The 22,577-nt window shown below is 35.0% G+C and overlaps 1 pseudogene; it reads left to right on the forward strand.

Moving 5' to 3' along the window:
• Positions 1–1,643: 1,643 nt before the first annotated feature.
• On the forward strand, positions 1,644–18,607 carry LOC120189921 (annotated as a pseudogene).
• The last annotated feature ends 3,970 nt before the right edge of the window (positions 18,608–22,577 follow it).

Genomic DNA, 22,577 nt, shown 5'->3' on the forward strand with positions numbered 1-22,577 from the left:
GAATATGATAATCATGAATATCTTTTATTGATGGTGAATCATGAACAATTCAAAAAAATATTATTCTAATATGCAATCTATGTTTGAAATGACTTATCACAAGACTATAAAGCGTGATAACTTGGATATGTTCGAAGAGGAGAAGATCCAAATATTGTATAAGTTAGATACTAGTAAAAGAAGAATTTCCATAACAACTAATATGTAACATTGTCCAAGTTAGAGGCTAATAAAGGAAGAATACCCACATATTCACACTGAAGTATCTGTGAACATAGAACATTATACTGGTTCTTAGCCGAAGGGTGTTTGTTTAGCATGAAAACTAAGTTGAAAATATAGAGTGTAAATCCATCTATTTCAAGGGAAAACAAAGGAATTGATCTGATTCAAACTATTTGTTTTCCTTGACCCTATTGTTTGTTTTCTTTAAAGAATTTGGTGATGTTATCGATCATAATTTTGTGTGGATTCTTTACTTAATTGATTTTACCATGTTTTGTAAACACCAAGGAGACATGTTTTCTAATGGAATTAGGTTGTTTGTTGCCTTTTAGTTGTTTGAGCATAGTTACATAAATCGCTCAATAGCCCACGATCTACTTACTGTATGTTGCGATCCAAAATGCGGTACGAACGCGTTCCACCCCATGAATCTCATTTCAGTTCGTCCGTTCCAATTCACGGTTCATTCGCGTACCGGAACGGTGAAATTAGTGTACCAAAAACCCATAGCGAAAATAATAGAAGCATAAACTCCATGAAAGCAAACCAAAGAAAGAAGAAACTCACCACAACAAACCAAAGAAAACAAAAACCCTCACAGCAGAAGCAAAGGAAACAAAAGCCCATCACAACAAAAACAAAGAAACAAATATAAGGGTAAGGATTCAGTAGGAGAAGGGGTGGTAACGAAGACGGTAGAAGGGCCGATCTTGTCAGTCGGCGGTAGAGTCGACAGATTTTTTTATAGGTAATTTGGTAAAGGAAAAGAAAGAAAGATGGACTGCATTTTAGAGAAGGAAAAGAAAGGAAGATGAGGAAACGTTGAAGTGTGAGAAGAAAAAAAAGTAAAGTTAATATTTCAGAAACTCAAGTAAAGACCAACTCTTTTTATTGTTGTATTTTTATTGTTTAAGATATTGGTTTAATTATAAATGTAGTCATTCAACTTTATAAATTTAGTCCTTCAACTTTGAAGTATTGAAGTTACTGAATGAAATCTATAGTATTGAAGTTATTTTAAGATATTTGAAGTCTTGAAGTTACTTATAAAATTTGATGTAGAAAAATAGCAACCTAAGAAACTAGTACATCGTACCAATTTATATGGTACATCGTACCGGAGCGATCCGAAATGAGTCTACCCCCTCGTACCAAATTTTAGGGACCTAGCGAATTGTGATCCCGTTCCACGTTCCTGTACCGGAGCGTACCACGATCCATGTGACTATGGGTTTGAGTTGCCTGATCTATAGTGTAAAATGTTACAAAATGTATTTAACCCATAATTGCTTAAGAATTAAAAGACTTCATATTATGTCTGTGTTGTTTGATTGATTTCTAAAAAAGGGGGAAATATTGAGTGCAAAAAGTTCAAGTTTTTGTTATGCAGGTGAATCGCAATTTCGAGTTTGTGCATCATGCTTAAGGTTCCAGAGCATCAGGTTGCTGGTCATCAAGCCATTGATGGAAATCTTGGCCCCCTCGTAGATGATTCAGGACGCTTTTACAAACCTCTCCAGGCCAATGGCGGCACCAAAGAGTTGGCCTTCTATCAGTCATTATTTTTCGATACACTGGTTCCAGACCACATCCGTATATTCTTTCCCATTTTTTATGGAAGCTAACTCTTGGTGGCCTCCGACGGGTATGTCCTACATAGTCTTGCAAGATTTAGCCTTGAATCACCTTAATCCATCTATCTCGGAAGTTAAAATGGGTTCAAGAACATGGTACCCCGAAGCATCCGATGATTACATCCAAAGGTGCCTGGAGAAAGATAGAACAACTACTTCTGTGTCCCTAGGCTTTAGAATATTTGGATTGCAGATATATCAAAGCAAGGAATCAGGATTTTGGAAGCCTGGAAGGAAGGATGTCCTGAGTTTTACTACTGACAATGTTAGATTAGTTCTGAGGAAGTTTGTTTCATCGAATTCTTCTGTTGGTTCAAATACGAAACTGGATTATTGCTCGCAGTGTATATGGCGGTCCTGGAGGGGTTTTGGAGATGAAAACTGTTGGGAAATAAACGAAAACAAGTAATTTCCCTATAACCAGATTAGTGATAATGCGAAATAAAAGCGAAAAAATAATACCCGAAATTGATAACGGAGTTCAACCAATTTACCTACGTCTCTGACTGCTGCAAATCTTTTACTAAAGAGAGAAAATTTACAGGTGTTTACAAACACTCAAAACTCATAAGAAAGCTCTCTAGTATTGGGAGAAAGAAATGACTTGGGATGATTTTAAAGCTAAATGGGTTAGGGTATTTATAGTTGAAGCTTAAGGACTAATCTTGTAAATACCCTAAAGTGCAATGACTAATTGTATGATTTAACCATTACCATTTTCAACACAATTAGGCAGCCTACCTTTGAATTCTAAGCATCCCCATTTGAATTCAATTTTAATAGCCACTGACTGCCAATATTTCAATAATCTCCCACTTGAAGACTGATTTTAATCTTTCTTCACACCTTGATCAATGCAATAGAATTTCTAGTCTTGTTATTCTAGCATGCCAACTGAAGCTGAACACAACTTCAGTTTGTCCGTGGTCACCGCCTTTGTCAACATGTCTGCCAGATTTTGAGCTCCACTAATCTTTTCAAGTTTCAAAATCCCTTCTTCCAGAGGAGACCGAATAAAATGATATCGCAGTTGTATGTGCTTCGTCCTGAAATGAAAAGACGGATTCTTTGCTAGATGGATAGTACTTTGACTATCGCAATACAAGAAATTATTTTATTGTTTCTTGCCTAACTCTTCCAAGAAACTTTGGAGCCATACTATCTCTTTGTTAGCTTCCGTAATAATGACATATTATGCTTCAGTTGTGGAGAGAGCAACTATCTTCTGTAGTTGAGAAACCACACTCATTGCAGTACCTCATAGAGTATAGACATACCTTGTAGTATTTCTTCTGATGTCAACTTTTCCGGCTAAGTATCTACTTAGCCTGTCAGTATCATATATCCACCTTTGAAACAAAGTGCTTTGTTTTTAGTACCCCACAGATATCTGAAGATCCATTTGATGTTTTCCAGTGTACCTTGCCTGGATTATTCACGTATCTGCTAACAGCTCCCACTGCATGAGCAATATCTGGTCTAGTACAAACCATGGCATACATCAGATTTCCAATTGCTGAGGCATACGACACCTTCACTATGTGTGCACGTTCTTCCTCCGTCTTTGGTGACTGTTCTTTGGAGAGTCTAAAATGAACACCTAAAGGTGTATTTACTGGTTTAGAATCTTGCATGTTGAACCTGAAGAGTACTTTGTTGATGTACTCATCCTGTGATAGTATCAAATTCCCTGACTTTGTGTCTCTCTTGATCCTCATCCCAAGAATCTACTTTGCAGCGCCTAAATCTTTCATTGCAAACTGATTCGACAACTTTTGCTTCAATTTTATAATCTCTTGCATGTTTGGCCCTGCAACAAGCATGTTATCAACGTACAACAATAAAATAATGAAGTTGTTGTCGAACTTATTGATGTAGAAATAATGATATGCTAGACATCTGGTAAAACCACTGCTACTCATGAAGCTATCGAACTTCTTGTACCACTGTCTAGGAGCTTGTTTTGAGCCATACAAGCTCTTCTTAAACCTGCATACAAGATTTTTCTTGCCTGCCTCTATAAATCCTTCTGGATGTCTCATATAGATTTCTTCCTCCAAATCACCATGAAGGAAAGTTATCTTCACATCTAACTGCTCAAGATGTAGATTCCCTGCAGCTACAATTTTCAACACCAGTCTGATTGTAGACAGTTTCACGACTGGAGAGAAAATTTCATTGTAGTCAATACCTTCTTTTTGCTGAAAACCTTTGACAACCAATCTTGCTTTGTAGCGTTTTCTCCCATCATGCTCTTCTTTAATCTTGTAAATCCACTTGTTATGGAGCGCTTTCTTGCCTGGTGGCAATTCAGCTAATTCTCACGTCTGATTTGACATAAACAAATCCATCCCATCTTTCATGAAAGACTCCCACTTGAGTGAATCCTCCACCTGCATTGCTTCATCATGGCACTTTGGTTCACAATTATCAGTCAGCAACAAGTAGTGCAACGAAGGCGAATAACTTTGGGTTGGTTTATGAATTCTAGAGGAGCGTCTTAGTTCTGGTGTGCCTGGTTCTTCTTGAACTGTTTCATGATTGATATGAACATCATTTCTAGAAATCTCCTCGAACTCAGCAAATTCCTTTGTTTCAGTTTTGGTATTAGAGCTACTTGATTCTATGATTGACCTGTCTTTGTACATCACATTCTCATTGAAAATGACATCTCTGCTTCTGATGATCTTCTGATTTTCGGTCCCAAAACCGGTAACCGAACTCATCACCACCATAACCAACAAAGACACATTTGTTAGACTTGGCATCAAGTTTACTTCTTTCAACAGAATTTATGTGTACATAAGAAATACAACCAAAAACTCTTAAGTGTGAAAGGTTTATTTCTTTCTTGCTCCAAACTTCCTCTGGTATTCCACCATCCAAGGGAACTAAGGGCCCACGGTTGATCAGGTAAGCTGCAGTGTTGATAGCTTCAGCCCATAGAAATTTGGGCAAGCCGACATGTATCCTCATACTTCTGGCATATTCATTCAGAGTTCTGTTCATGCGCTCTACTACGCCATTCTGCTACGGTGTCATGGGAACTGTAGCCTCCATCTTGATCCCATTGTTTGCGCAGAAATCTCTGAATCTATTGTTTGTGTACTCTCCTCCATTATCAGACCTTAACCACTTGACTTTCAAATCAGTCTCATTTTTCACCATGGCCTTCCATTTTCTCAATGTATCAAAGACTTATGATAAAGAGTACCAGTCTTCTTACCAAGAGCAATGACGAGTGCTCCTTTGGTAATCTTCCATTCACAGCCTGAAAAGGTTGTACTATATCATTCTCCATCAAGCTGTCCTATAGAAATCAAATTTCTTTTGAGGCCAAGAATATGTCTCACTCCTGTCAGCTTCTAGGTGGTCTGGTTTGGCAACTTTAATCGGACGTCTCATTTTCCGACGATCTTCAAGGTTTCATCATCAGCTAGATGAACCTTCCCAAAATCACAATTGACATAATTCTCCATGATTTCTTGGCATGGGGTGGAGTGGAAAGATGCCCTTGAATCCAAGATCCATGATTCAATCAGACTGTTGACGCTTAGAATCATGACATCACCTGTCTCCTCTGTCATGTTGGTAGATTCTTGTACGCCGATATCTTTCTTCAATGCTCGGCAATCTCTTTTAAAGTGACCCTTCTTGCCACAATTATAACAGGTAAAATATTTCTTTCCTGTTCTTGATTTTCCCTTTCTAGATTTCGATCTACCACAATTTGAATTTCTTTATGAAGTTCTCCCTCTAGACTTCGTGTGCAAGGCTGAGGAGGCTGATGCTTCACCCGATTCTCTCCGTTGAATTTCTTCACTCAATACCAGATTCCAAACATCGTCGAATTTCAATTTGCTCTTTCCTGACGAGCTGTTGAGTGTTGTAACAGTAGCATTCCAACTGTCTGGTAGAGATGATAAAAGAATTAAAGCTTGAACATCATCATCGAATTCAATTTCCATGAAACTCAATTGGTTGTGCTTGTGTTGAGTTCATTTAGGTGTTGAGCCACTGATTCCCCTTTAGCCATCCGCAAATTGAATAATCGCCTCTTTAAGTGAACTTTGTTTGAGGCCGATGACTTCTCATACATACTGGAGAGAGCCGCCATAAGACCCGTCGTGGTCTATTCCTTTGCTATGTTGAAAGCAACATTGTGGGATAACGTCATTCGGATAACTCTGAGGGCTTGTCTGTCGATAAGAGCCCAGTCTTCATTCTTCATGCCCTCTGGTTGCTTTCCTGAGAGAGGTTGATATAGATTTTTCTGGTACAAAAAATCTTCAATCTGCATCTTCCAAAAGCCAAAGTCTGTACCGTCGAACTTTTCAATTTTCACCTTCCCTTTGTCTGCAACCATCGATCCACCTTGTATTAGAACACCTCCGTCGACAAATTCATATTGCCGACAAAATTTTTACTATTCATGAGATTTACTAATCACGTTAATAGTAATGAATAGTAATCTCTCAAAAATTGACAAAATTCACAACCAAAAGATCTGATTACCAGTTGTTGGGAAATAAACGAAAACAAGTAATTTTCCTATAACCAGATTAGTGAGAATGTGAAATAAAAGCGGAAAAATAATATCCGAAATTGATAACGGAGTTAAACTAATTTGCCTATGTCTCCGGACTGCTGCAGATCTTTTACTAAAGAGAGAAAATTTACATGTGTTTACAAACACTCAAAACTCACAAGAAAACTCTCTAGTATTGGGAGAAAGAAATGACTTGGGATGATTTTGAAGATAAATGGGTTAGGGTATTTATAGTTGAAGCTTAAGGACTAATCTTGTAAATACCCTAAAGTGCAATGACTAATTGTATGATTTAACTATTTCCATTTTCAACACAATTAGGCAGCCTACCTTTGAATTCTAAGCAGCCCCATTTGAATTCAATTTTAACAGTCACCGACTGGCAATATTTCAACAAAAACATGGTTTTAGGATCAAACCATTTATCATTTCAATTCAACTTCACTTCTCATCTTGTTTGATGAGGAATCACTTTTGAAAGAAATGACTCCGTTCGCCGAAGTTAAACTCGTTGATTTCGCTCATGTTGCGGAAGGCGAAGGTGTTATTGATCATAATTTCCTGGGTGGATTATGCTCTTTGCTTAAGTTCATCTCCGAGGTGTTCTCACGTATTTGAAGGAATAAACAATGGAAGCTCGTTTACAAAACCTGTTAATGAAATGGTTGGGTAATAATAAGGGTAAACTGCATCAGATACCACCAAACTTTGGCATTATATTGTTTATATCATTGAACTTTCAATTTTACAAATTATAACACTTGACTTTGATTTTCGTTTTAATTATACCACTGAATCGTTAAATCGTTAATAGTGCGATGGCATGGTTGACGACTGCTGACATGATTGATGGCTGTCGACATAGATAACTCACCAAAACGACATCATTTTGATCCGACTATTAATGATTTAACGGCCTAGTAATATAATTGAAATAAAAAAATCAAAGTTTAGTACTATAATTAGCAAAATTGAAAGTTTAGTGGTATAAACGATACAACACTTAAAGTTTGATGGTATCTGATGTAGTTTATCCAATAATAAGTAATTGAAGAACTGATGTAATTTATGTTTCGTGAGCTTGACAACGCTTCATTGTCGCAGCATATTTATCATTTATCAACAATGCGAGGAGGATAAGGCATATGCTATTGATTTATCAATAATTTACTAGTAATTATTGTATGATGCATTGCCATCTTATCATATTTGATATTTACAAATTTTATAATTATACTTTTATTGATAATTTTGAATTGAGTCGTGATTTTAAGTTTATAAAATATTGTTGCTGTAACCTTAAATTTAAAGGTTCGAAAGTTGGAAGTAATTTAGACATTATAAAATAATTATATTTATCAATTACAATTTATAAAAATATAATTAATAATTTCATTTGAAAATGATTTTCAATCTTAGAAATATACGATTTAAGTATTTAGTATTGCGAGTTAACTCACAAAATTGATATAATTTAAACCTATTGATATGAATGAATAAAACTTTATTTGATTTGAAAATTTTGAATTTAAAACTATTTGAATTAATTTAAATTTTGAGTTAGATTTGAATTTGAAATTTTAAAGTTTGAATGAACAAAAATGAAAATTAAAAAGATATTAATTTGATTTCTTTATTCAATGCTATGGCAACACAATGAAGGCGCCTCAACACTATGGTAGTATAAAAGATTATATAAATGTTCTCTGATAAAAAAAATAATGAAGAACGCGCCTCAATACTGGAGAAATTTAATATTTTAGCATAAGAGAATAATTCTGCGTTCGTGAGTATTAGAAATGCTTTCATATCAAACAATATAATATAAGGAGGTCTGTCAGTTTTAGTGAAGAAAGAAATACTCCTCAAGCTGGTGAGTATAAGTTGTGGAGTCCTAGCTTGGATGTGAGCTCATCAAAGGCGGTTCTTGGAAGTGCCTTAGTGACTACATCAATTAGCTGTTCAAGAGCGGAAACAAAGTTGAGTTTAACTGTCCCATTAGTATCCTTCTCAGAAATGAAATGGCGATCTAGCTCCAAATTGTTTTATCTTATCACGATGCATCGGATTCTTGGCAATACTATTTGCTAATTGGTTGTCACAGCTGAGTTCAAAGTCTGCACTATGATTCAATTTCATTTCCGTCAGCAGTCTTTGTATCCAAATTCCTTCACAAATCACTTGTGCCAAAGCTCGAAACCCAGCCTTTACAATGCTTCTCGACACCACTGTCTATTCTTTACTCCTCCGCGTCACCAAATTAGCCCAAACCTGAGCACAATAACTGCTAGTGGACCTTATGGATGTAAGTTCTCCAAACCAGCTTCATCTGTGATTACCTCCACTTTCCTGCTCGTATTTTTGGTAAAAATCATTCCATGAACAAGTTTCATTTTCAAGTATCGAAACATCTTGATCACTGCCTCTAGATGCTCATCTTTAGGATCATTCATAAATTGACTTACAATACTAACCAAGAACGCAATGTCCAACCTTGTAAGTGATAAATAAATAAGCTTACCTACCAGTCGTTAAAATTATCCCTTGTAAACCAGAAGTCCAGTGTCATCAATTCTAAATATTAAGTTGTGCTCCATAGGTGTCTCCACAGGTTTGCAGCCCATAATACCAGTTTCGGATAACAAATTTAAAACATACTTTCTCTTATTGATCACAATTCCATTACTCGATCTGGCCACTTCCATACCAAGAAAATATCTTAAGGAACCAAGGTCCTTAGTTTCAAACTCTTTTGCCAAGAATTCCTTCAACTTTGTAATTCAAAAGAATCATCTCTTGTGACGATTATATCATCCACATAGACTATTAAAATAGCCTTCTTGTTCTCCAAAAATGTTTTAACAAATAGGGTATGGTCAGCTTGACATTGTAGATAGACAAATTTCAAAATGTCCTTAGTGAACCTATCGAACCAAGCACGTAGTGATTGTTTGAGGCCATATAAAGATTTGATGAGTTTACATACTTGACTTGAATTAGAATTCAAACATAAATTAGGCGGTCTCTGTATATACACTTCTTCTTCCAAAGTCCCATTAGGAAAGACATTTTTAATATCAAGTTGACGAAGCGACCAATTTAAATTTGCAGCAAGGGACAACAAGATGCGGAAGGTGTTAAATTTTGCAACCGAAGAAAATGTCTCTTGATAATCAATCCCATATAACTGAGTGAATCCACTTGCCACAAGTCTAGCCTTGAATCGTTCAATGCTCCCATCAGTATTATATTTAACCGTAAATAACGATTTACAACTTACAACCTTTTTCCCCGGAGGTATATCGCTCATAACCCAAGTCTTATTTGCCTATAACGGCTTAATCTCCTTTTCAACCGTCTTCTTCCACCTAGGATCTTTCAAGACTCGTCCAAAGATTTAGGAACATATACTGTATCAACTTCGGCAGTAAAGGCCTTAAATGAAGGCATTAACATCCCATAAGCCACATACTTCTATATTGGATGACGAGTACAACTCCTGACACTTTTTCTTTGAGAAATAGGCAAGTCAGATGTATCAGTTAAGGGAGCAATATTATCGTAATTCAAAGATCTCATAACTTCATCATTGTTCAAGGACAATGGAACTGGATTAAGCTTTTGAACAGTCCTAGATTGTATAGTGTCTCGTGTAATAGGTCTTCTTTTCTTCCTTATATAGACACTAAGTTCCCTTGTTTCAGGTTGAGTTGCTGAAGGAAAAGTTTCGGGTATAGGATAAGAAGGGATTGAAGGAAGAGTTTTGGGTATAAAAGAATAAGGGGCTGATATCAGTTATTGTAAAGATGAAGGTGGACTTGATAAAGAAGAAGTACCCAAAACATCAAGAGGTAATTGAATCTTCTGAGGCTAAAATTCATCCCAACTCTCCCCATGAATTTCAGAATATGAGAAAAACGATTGAAACTCATTAAAGGTTACATCTATGGAAATAAAAAATTTACGAGTGACAAGAGAATAACATTTATAGCCTTTTTTAAGGGATGTGTAGCCAAGGAAAATACATTTAATAGATCAAAGATCTAACTTACTTCGAAATTGCTTATGAATGTGAACAAACACAGAGGAACCAAATATTCGAACAAGAATAGTACACGCCATAGGTTTAAAGAAGTGATATTTTTGAAGTAACACATATTTAGGAGTTTGAAATCCCAAAATTCGGTTGGGTAGTCTGTTTATAAGGTACGTGGCAATGAGTAAGGCCTCTCCCCAAAATCTCTTAAGAACATTGGATGAAAACAACAAGGATCGAGCAACCTTTTAAAGGTGTTTTTATCTCTCATCCAACCCATTTTGTTGAGGTCAATCTTTATTTGGCTGCAAAACTGAGTATTAATCATATGAAAAAATGTTTTAAAGATACTCTTCGTTTTAGGCTTTTCCTTCATTGAATATGTTCAAGTAGTACGAGTATGATCGTCAATAAAAGAAACGAACCATCTAGCCCAGTAACATTTTTACTGTAGAAGGAACCCAAATGCCGATATGAATGAGAGAAAAGGGATGTGATGGTTTCTATGAAGATGGAGGATAAGATTTTCTTTTTATGTTTAGCAAGTTGACACATATCAAAATTAAAAGAAGTTTGTGTATTATTGAGAAACAATTTTTGAAGAAAACAAAGTTCAAATGACCTAGGCGAAAATACCATAACATGATCTCATTAGAGTTCAAACTCGATAAATGGGGAAGAGAAACAAACAGAAGAGAATGTGCAGCCTCATCAGACTTGTCTTTGAGGAAGAGATTGACCTTCAAGGAAGAGAATGTGCAACCTCATAAGAGATTGCAATGAAGTTGACGGACATATAAAACATTTTGGAGCACAAGATCATTAGTAATTAAAATTGATCTAGTTCCCTCTACTACTTTTAAGGAGCCATCAACAGTCTTTACATATCATTGGACGGATGGTTATGTGAGCTTAATGAACTAATTCTTATTCACTGTCATATGATTAGTGGCACCCAAATCAACTACCCAAGAAAACAGAGTAGTATTGGAAAGAAAGGAAAAACTACCAAACCGAGTCTGGACGTAGGAGCCTGTTTAACGGGAGACATAGTTTGTCAAATCAATGTTTCTAGTTCATCAAACTACTGTTGATTGAAATTGGGTGAAGATTCAGATGTTGCAATGTTGATTGAAATATACTTCTATGGCTGCAGTCGTTGAGGTTTCCAATCAGCAGGCCTGCCATGGAGTTTCCAACAATTCTCCTTTAGATGACCCACTCGTTAACAGTGTTCACGCCACGGCTTACCAGGTCTGGGTTTTCTAGGAGGAGTAGTATGTTTTAAGAGAGCATGTGAATCGAGCGGTGTAGGTTCTATCAACATCAATACCCTTCGACTTTCTTCTCTGCGAACCTCAGAAAACACCTCACTAACAGAAGGAAGTGATTTGGTGCTGAGAATCCGACCATTAACAACATCCAATAAGCCATTCAAAATTGAAAAATTCATTTTTGGTTGACTAAATTTTTGTAAAGGGCCTCATTAGTCACACAGTTCCAAGCATTAGTTTCATACAAATTTATTTGTTGCTAATACCTGTTTAATGTGTTGTAGTGGTGAGTAACACTCTGATCGTCTTGCTTGAGATCAAATGCTTTTCTCTCAATTCCAAATAACTTCAAAATATTATCCACGCTTGAATAAGTTTCCTTGAAAGCACACCAGATTTCATATGTTGTTTCATAAAGTAAAAAATTATACCCAATCCCATGAGACATGGTGTTGACTAACCATGACATTACTAGACTGTTTTCTTGAAGCCATTTTTCATAACCTGGATCGGTTCTACAAGTTTAGCAACCCCTCTTATTATGTATCCAAGTTTACCTCTGCCCGTAATGTGCATCTTGACTGATTGGGACCAATGAAGGTAGTTATGGCCAATCAGTTTCTGGACTGTGACAGAGGTGGAAGATTCTGCAAGACCATCAGTACTGGGATTGCTTCTGTTGGGGAAAACGGGTTATTTCTCACACGAACGTAGTTTTAAAATTGACCTAAAATGTCAAGATTAAAACCACCAAAGGTTGCACAGCGGATAAATCTATCAAACTATTGAATATTGAAACACAATGGAAAAGAACCGAATAAAAAACAATAAAGGAGAGAACACACCAAATTTACGAGGTTCGACAAGAATATCGTCTACTCCTCGGGCACCACACTGGATGATAACTTCACTATATCGCCAATATTACAACAAATGGAATTCTTTAGAATTCCCAAAGTGGGAGAATGAAGAATACAAGAGGAAGAGAGAACTTGTTTTTGGGATGATTTCTAATGGAAATACTTAGGCCTATTTATAGTTGAGTTTCATGAACAATATGTTCAAAGTTTGGCCACCTACCAAATAATTTTCCAATGTGTACAAGTTAGCCACCAAATATGAAATTCACATGTTCAAAGTTTGGCCACCAACCAAGATGAAATTTCTAATAAGTTGGCCACCAACCAAGATGAAATTTCCAACTTGCCAACTTAATTTCTAGACAAATCTAACAAATCTCCACCTTGGCTTGAAATTACCAGGCCTACTTAACTTCTTCAACTCCCCAAATTTGTAGTGCCTCAAATTGCGTTCACAAGCGCCACACACTCGAAGGTGTTCATACTTTCAGGATGTTAATCAAGTTCAAACAATGATTGAACTTGATTACTGTTACCACCTTGGTCATCATATCTGCAGGATTTTCTGATGTCGCAATTTTCTGAAGTAGAATCTTTCATTCTTCAAAGATCTCCCGCACAAAGTGATACCTCACGTCGATATGCTTAGTCCTTGAATGGTAGACTTGATTTTTTGCTAAGTGAATAGCGCTCTGACTGTCACAATAGAGACTAATGTGACTTTGAACAACTCCCAAGTCTTCCATCAACCCGTTAAGCCAAATTGCTTCCTTTACAGCCTCTGAAACTGCATGTATTCTGCCTCTGTAGTAGACAAGGCCACCGTAGATTGCAATGTAGACTTCCAACTTACTAGGGCTTTAGCAAGAGTAAACAAATACCCAGTAATTGATCGACGCTTATCCAAATCACCAGCATAATCGGAATCAACATATCTAACCATACACTGACCATGTGCTTCATCCTGTTCAAAAACTAAACCAACATCCACGGTTTGTTGGAGATACCGTAGAATCCATTTCACAGCTTGCCAATGTCCTTCTCCAGGATCATGCATGTACCTGCTCACAACTCCAACTGCTTGTGAAATGTCAGGACGCGTACACACCATTGCATACATCAAGCTCAGAACTACATTAGCATATGGAACTTTTTCCATATACACTCGTTCTTCGTTAGTTTTAGGAGATAATTGAGAACTAAGTTTCAAATGAGAAGGCAATGGGATACTTACATGTTTGGTATTTTCATTCATGCCAAAACATTGTAATACCTTTCTCAGATAATGCTTCTATGTTAAACAAAGCTTCCCTCTCTGTCTATCTCTGCTTATCTCCATACCAAGAATCTTCTTGGCCTCACCTAGATCTTTCATCTCAAACTCTTGATTCAACTGAGCCTTTAATTTGTCTATCTCCTTTTGACTCTTCGAATCGATCAACATATCGTCAACGTACAAGAGAAGATAAATGAAAGATCCATCTTTGAGCTTTTACAAATACACACAATGATCATATTTGCTTCTAGCATACTTTTGCCTCCTCATAAAGCTATCAAATCGCTTGTACCACTGCCTCGGAGATTGCTTCAATCCATATAGCGATTTGTTCAGCTTACAAACCCATTTCTCACAACCACCATCTTTGTATCCTTCTGGCTATGTCATATAGATCTCCTCTTCTAAATCACCGTGCAAGAAAGCCGTCTTTATATCAAGTTGAGCTAGCTCCAAATTCAACATTGCTACCAAGGCCAACAATATTCTAATGGAGGAATGCTTCACAACAGGGGAAAAAACTTCATTGTAGTCAATTTCTTCCTTTTGAGCGTAGCCTTTAGCTACCAACCATGCCTTGTAGCGAACATCTTTCTTGTTATGAGATCCATCTTTCTTTACAAATACCCACTTGCATCCAATGGCTCTTTTACCTTTCGGTAATTGTGCCAGTTTCCAAGTATCGTTCTTTTGGAGAGATTGCATTTCTTCATCCATGGCACTTTTCCACTTATCACTTTCCAAGCTTTGTATTGCTTCTTGGTAAGTGATAGGGATATCATCATCAACAACTAGAAGAGCATAGGCCACCATATCAACAAATCAAGCAGGTCTACGAATTTCTCTCATTGGCCTTATAACTGCAAGTGTTTCTGGTGTCTCCAATGGTTATTGGGTTTGAACCTCTTCATCTTCTGATTCTTCTATTGGAGTTGAAGAATCAGCTGCATCAACTTCTGGGATCATCATCTGCTGAAACTCTACCTGTTTTGGAGTATGCTCCACCTGCTGCGGAGTACTACTTGTCTGGACAACTTCACTTGTTACCTTCTTTACTAGGGCAGATTCATCAAAGGTAACATCTCTGCTACAAATTACCTTCTTGGTGTCTAAACACCAAAGGCGGAATCCCTTCACTCCATGGGTGATTCCCATAAAGAGAGCCTTCTTTGCTCTCGGATCAAGCTTGAATTCCTTCACATGATAATAAGCAGTGGATCCAAATACATGTAAGGAATCATAATCAGTAGCAAGTTTTCCAGACTATACCTCCAATGGCGTTTTTCCTCCTATCGCTGATGACGACAGACGATTAATGAGATGGCCAGCATATGTCACAGCCTCAGCCCAAAATGCCTTGCCTAACCCAGCATTAGACAACATACATCGAACTTTCTCCAATATTGTTCGATCCATACGCTCTGCCACCCCATTCTGTTGTGGTGTATGTCTATCAGTGAAGTGTCGAACAATACCATACTCATGGCAAACGTCAAAGAATGGGTCACTTTTATATTCCCCTCCATTGTCTGTCCTAAGATGTTTGATCTTTCTACCAGTCTGGTTCTCGATCATATTTTTCCATTTTAGGAAAATTTGAAGCACTTCATCTTTAGACTTCATCGGATACACCCAAACTCTTCTGGAAAAGTCATCTACAAAAGTTACAAAATAATGGTTTCCTCCCAAAGACGATGTCTTTGAAGGACCCCATACATCTGAGTGAATATAATCTACAATACATTTTGTATTATGTATAGTGGTGCCAAACTTCACTCTCTTCTGCTTTCCCAGAACATAATGCTCGCAAAAGTTCAATTTGTAAGCCTTTTCACCTTTCAACAATCCTTTCTTTGCCAGAATTTGCAAGGATTTCTCTCCAGCATGTCCCAACCGCATATGCCACAACTGGGTCGCGTCCAAATCATCACCTCCAGAAGCTACTGTAACTGCTCCAATAATTGTACTACATTGGTAGTAATACAAATTATTTTTCTTGATGCCCTTCATCATCACAAGTGCGCCATATGTGACTTTTAAAACTCCATCTCTCATAGTGACTCCTGAGCCTTTGGATTCTAAGGCTCCCAACGAGATGAGATTTTTCTTCAAATTGGGCACGTATCGGTCATCCGTCAGAACTCTGGTTGATCCATCTTGATTCTTCAATCGAATTGAACCTATCCCAACAGTTTTACAGGCATTGTCATTGCCCATATAAACAACTCCTGCATTTAGTTCCACTAAATCGGAGAACCACTCCCGATTAGGGGACATATGATAGGTGCAACCCAAATCTAATATCCACTCATCGGAATGGAATGTTGTTGATGAAGCAACCAATGATATGTCAGAGTCATGTGCATCATGCTCTGCAACACATGCATATGGAGCAGTTTTTCCTTTCTTCTTCAGCTTCGGACAATCTTTCTTCCAATGGCCTTTCTCATGACAAAAGGCACATTCATCTTTTCCCAGTCTGGACTTCGACTTTGATCTCCCTCTCCACTTTGGCTTTTGACTTTTCGAGCGACCTCTTGCCACCATGGCCTCTGCTGCTTCGTACTTTCTCTCCTTCTTGGTTTTCTTCCTGAGTTCATAACTATACAAAGCAATAGTTACATCTTTAAGGGTAACATTATCCTTACCATGAAGTAATGTTGTCTCAAGGTGCTCAAATTCATCTGGAAGAGATGACAACAACATCAAAGCCAAATCTTCATCTTTGAAGGTTTCATTCATGCCCAATAAGTCTTCCATTAGCTAATTGAACGCAGTGATGTGTTCATTCATACTGGTGCCTGGTTGATAATCAAATATGAACAATCTTTTCTTCATGTGGAGACGATTCTGAGAGCTTTTCTTCAGGAAATTTTCCTCCAAAGCTTTCTACATCTTACTTGCAGAAGTCTCGTTCTTGTAGCCATACTTCTGCTCCCTGGAAAGACAAGATCGAATCGTGCTGCACGCCAAACGATTGATTGTTCCCCATTCTTTCTCCTCTATATATTCGGGCTTTTCTTCCTCAATGGAGATGTCTAGACCTTATTGGAATAAAGCGTCTAACACCTCGCCTTGCCACATGCCAAAATGATTGGATCCATCGAACAACTCCACCGAGAAATTTGCATTTGACATCACCCTCATCACCGGTCCAGATAAAGAGCTTGATGTCTCAACTGATCCGTATTTTGGCATTTTAATTCTAACGAACAATATTCAATATCACGAACTGTATCTTTTCAGCAACGGAACCACCAGGATAACCTCAACCGAAGCTCTGATACCAATTGTTGGGGAAAACGGGTTATTTTCCACATGAAAGTAGTTTTAAAATTGACCTAAAATGTCAAGATTAAAACCACCAAAGGTTACACAGCGGATAAACCTGTCAAACTATTGAATATTGAAACACAATGGAAAAGAACCGAATAAAAAACAATAAAGGAGAGAACACACCAAATTTACGAGGTTCGACAAGAATATCGTCTACTCCTCGGGCACCACACCAGATGATAACTTCACTATATCGCCAATATTACAACAAATGGAATTCTTTAGAATTCCCAAAGTGGGAGAATGAAGAATACAAGAGAAATAGAGAACTTGTTTTTGGGATGATTTCTAATGGAAATACTTAGGCCTATTTATAGTTGAGTTTCAAGAACAATATGTTCAAAGTTTGGCCTACCAAAGAATTTTCCAATGTGTACAAGTTAGCCACCAAATATGAAATTCACATGTTCAAAGTTTGGCCACCAACCAAGATGAAATTTCTAATAAGTTGGCCACCAACCAAGATGAAATTTCCCAACTTGCCAACTTAATTTCTAGACAAATCTAACAACTTCCACTGCCAGAATTATTTTTCGAGGAAGAGGAAGGAGACATCGATTAAGAGTAGGAACGATAATCCTAGACTGATACCATGTGAGTTTTAGAGAAGAAAGAAAATCTTTCTAATTTTTATTTCACTTGAATACAAAAGTATAATAACTCCTGATTTATAGAACTCTAGAGAATAATCCTAAGTAAAGTAAAACTCTCTACAAAACTAATTTAGAGATAAGACTAAGAATTTGAATTCTAACTAATAGATATTTCGAAATTTATAATCTAAAGGTTTGCTTTGTACCTAGGTGGGAAGCTGTCTAAAGAGCCACCAGGGAGGTTACTCCTTTAACTATAGATTATATGATGATAATAGGAGTTACCTATAGTCGAAGGACAATGTTGTGGGAGCTTTTCCTTCCATTATGGGCTTGGCATCAACTTTCAAGATGTGATTCTTTACATGCTCTATGGAGCTCCTTTTATTCTTTTCAAAGCTACCAATGGAGTTATGGCAACATCCTAGAACTAATGTTCCCTAATAGCAAGATTTGTAGCTTTTTGACTGATATGCATATCCCATATGTTAACCTTCAGCGTTTGGCCATTCTTCAGGTTGATCTCTCCATGTTGAGTGGTTAGTTTGTTCTTCTTCTCTTGGTCCAAATACCACACAATCCAGTCAAGTTGTGTGGGAGTCATGTTGGGGTAAGCCAGAAGGATGTGTTTTTGTTCCCCTTAACTTTATCTTCCCCTCACCATATGCTCTTGTGGCATTGGAAGTTTAGTTGGTCCTGTTGCTGCAACTGCATTTGGGCTGCCCCAGGTGCTTGAGGCTACGAATACAAGTTCAACAGCTCGATCTGTAATCGTTAGCCATAAAGAACCAAGTACATCGAGAGAAATTCTAGGAAGAAGATGAGAGGTCATGTCAATTATGTTTCTCTTTGGGATGCATCTCTTGTGTAACACCTTATATCTGGCCATGAAGAATGACCTGAGTATTATGAATGTCACATCAAACTCTAAAACGATTCAAACACGTACAAATTCCTAAATATGCATACTAAGAGACAAACAAGGAAAATGAACAAATAATCATACTTATACAAGCAACGAATATAACATACATCATACATAGTTAATTATAATCTAATTATGCCTTCATATTAACTTAATTAATATATTATACATACAATGGTAAAATAGTCAATTCATTGCACATACAAGTAATTAGCACAAATCTCCACAATTAATTAAATTATGAAAATTTATCGGGTATGAATTAATCATGTTTCAAATTTCAACAAAATAAAAAATCATTCGGGCCTTCAATTGCATAACATACATATGGGGGATAAAACATGAACATTTCAAAATATACATTTTAACCAAAAAAATACAAAATTGAAGGGCTCATTATGTAATTGGTGTTATTAAAGGGCGACAGAACAAATCTCATACAAATTCTAAAACCAAGTTTTAATTAAGAAACCGAATTCTAGACCAACTTGAATTCATTTCAAAGCTTAGTGATCATCATAGGACTTAAGGAACATATCAGGTCTTTAATGAATTCAATTTTCCCTTTTTATCATTTAAACCTTAAGAGATCAATTGTTTTTCACTGGAAATCGATCCTACAGATTCTAGTAGCCAAAGTTCATCAGGAGATCGATCCTTTTGAGGAAGGATAAATCTTTTGCCTGAAAGGATCAATCATTTCTTGAAGGATAAGGATCGGTCTATTTTCCAAAAAACCCAAAAAAATGAAAAATGCATGAACATGATATCAAATGATCATGCAATTGATCTTAGTGTCTATAAACATGCTTGAACACACTTGATACAATACTTAGTACATATTAAAACACACATGTTACATGCTTCATAATATCAATTACACAAATCAACATACTTGTGGAATCAAAAGTCAATAATTACATAAAAAGTCAACTGTGCATAACTTACCTATTCACTTTGTATATTATAGGTCATTTCACACTTCCTATAGATCTAACATATTATGTACCAGATGTAGAATGATCAATACACTCAATAAGGGACAATTCACATTTTGGTCACATCCTACTATTTGAATAACATACAACTGAACTTCAGTACACTTCCATTTGACATTTTAATCATTATCCAACATTCATCATAGGCCATATAAGTACCAGCAAAGTATTATTAGTGATGTAAGCTTAAATATATATTCAAATACTGATTCACACCATATGGATTTAAATCTAGTACTTTTTTTATGTCCTTCAAAATTAAAATTTTTATTATAATTTATTTATTTATCCAAGTGAATTATCGAAAGATTTTTGTTTATCCCACGTTCTGAGTTTAGGATTATTGTAAAGGAGAAAGGAAGAGTTATTGCAGAGGAAGAAAGGATTGAAAAACTAAAGTTTAGTCTAATTATTTGATGCATTATTTTGAATTAATTTAATTGATAGAATGTATACGTTTTTGGACTGAAATTATTATTATTAAGACACATAATCATTTATGTTATTTTTTTAAATATTAGATGACCAAAATAAAAACTAAAACGAAACTTTTTGATATGATTTTAAAAGAAAAAAACATAAATAAATGTATGACGAGATAAATATTTTACCCATAAATAAATTTTACAAGAGTATCAACAAAAATTCTTTTATTAAAAATAATTTATTTATAAAATTGAAAATGAGTTATTTGGCATAAAATAATAATGATATACACTCTTGTAATTGGCCTTTAATTTTGTTAGTTCAATTGTATCTAAGTAATATAGCTTAAAACCCATTAAGTGATTTTAATGATAAAAAGAGAATTTTATTCTTTTTTTAAGTTCCAAATTTGAGTAGTTGAGTCTGCAAAGTGTATGCGTTCATTACAATTAGTTAAAAAATTGTGAACATATGCTATCTTGTAATCACCTTAAACAAAAAAAGCCTTGTAACCTTGTTTTGAACGATTTGAAAATTATAAATTCAAGTCTAAACTGAGTTGAAGTTGATCTGATTCAAATCAATTATGTTGCAATATTTTTTGTGGATGTTACAATGAAACGTTAATAGCATTTAACGTTGCCATTTTAAATTAAAATTGTTGCAATTTTTTGACAAATTAGTGAATTTCTTGGAGTTAATTGCACCATATGTCCCCAAACTATAATCTTTATTTTAAATTGATCCTGAACTTTGAATATTTTAATTTCATCCTCACAGCAGACTCTCATTCTGAATTAGTTCTTCAATTTTGAACATTCTAATTTCATCTCTAAACTATGACCTTCTTTCTAAATTAGTCCACAAACTTTTGAATATTCCAATTCATCCCCAAATTCATGCAAATATATATTAGTATTAACCATAATTTAACACAAATTTGTTTTTTCAAACATATAATAATAACTGGGCCTAATAATTTTATTGACAAGGGATGCAATTAGTATGTACGTATAGTTTGGGATGAATTAGAATGTTCAAAAAGTTTGGGGACCGATTTAAATGAAGGTCATAATTTGGATGAAAATGAATGTTCAAAAGTTGAAGATTAATTTAGAAATGATAGTCATAGTGAGGTAAAATTGGAACATTTTAAAATTTAAGAATCAATTTAAAATGAGAGTCATACTTCATAATAAATTTTAAAAATTTATCGATAAATAAAAACTTATTTCTACAATATTATCCGACACCGTAAAGTATTTTTCATAAAATATAACACATTTTACGTAAATTATTTTCCAAAAAATCAATTACAGTTAATCAAATAAACCCTTACTACCATTTTCCCCTCAACAATAAGACAAATGTCTTTTACCACTGGAAGAGCCAACTTATAATTAGGGGTGTTATATAACACCATAAAAAATTTTGATTTATTTTTTATAAATTTAATATAAAAATATATAGTTTTTGAAAATAAACATCTTTGATAGAATATTAGTATTTTTTAAAACATAAATTGGCACTCGTATTCATTTTCACTTAAAAAACATTCTTCATACAATTTTTAAATTTGACACTTCAAAATAATTTTTCTCTAAATTTAATACCTCAAAATAATTTTTTTAGCTATACTCCAACATTTAGTTTTGTTATATTTTATCCTAAATTGTTAACGTCCATTAGAACTTTTTTTCACCAATAAAAGCATGTCACATAACATAACCCTTATAATTAAAAAATTCTAATAAAAATTAAATGGCCTTTTAAGACACAAATTATTTTTTCAATTTAATATTTATTTTTATTTAATATTAAAAATTAACCGTATTTATTTATAATTTTATTCGATATTAATATTCATGATATTCTATTATTTACTTTTTGTATAATAAATATAGAGTATATCATAATCAAGTCTCTTAAGTTTTTATAGTTGTTCAATTTGGTCTTTTAGGTTTTTTTTTTCATTTAATCCTAAATTAACTTATATTCATTTTTTAATTCTATAATTTAGCTCAATATTTATTATTATTGTCAATATTATTTTTATTTCCATTGGTCTATATTTTATTAACACTTTTTAAGTGAATGTTTTATTAACACTTTTTAAGTGAATGGTTTTAATTTTATTTATTTTAAAAATATGATACGTAAACATTTTAATTAAATATATTTTTACTATTTAGTAAATTTAAAATAAATAAATATTTTTATAATATTTTTATTTAAATTAATTAAATATAATATAATTAAATAAATTCATCTCTATCTCTATTGTTTACTTTCCCAATATAAATAGGACAATATGATTATGAGATAGTTTCAATTTTTTTTCTTAATCAGAACAAAATATAAGTTAATATTTTTTCAAATACTCTCAACCATTTAACAATGAATGCTCACACTCCTAATATTTGCGATGCTCAAATTTGGGACTTC

The sequence above is a fragment of the Hibiscus syriacus genome, unplaced genomic scaffold, assembly GCF_006381635.1.
Source record: "Hibiscus syriacus cultivar Baekdansim isolate YM2019G1 unplaced genomic scaffold, ASM638163v2 tig00116961_pilon, whole genome shotgun sequence".
Classification (NCBI taxonomy): Eukaryota; Viridiplantae; Streptophyta; class Magnoliopsida; order Malvales; family Malvaceae; genus Hibiscus; species Hibiscus syriacus.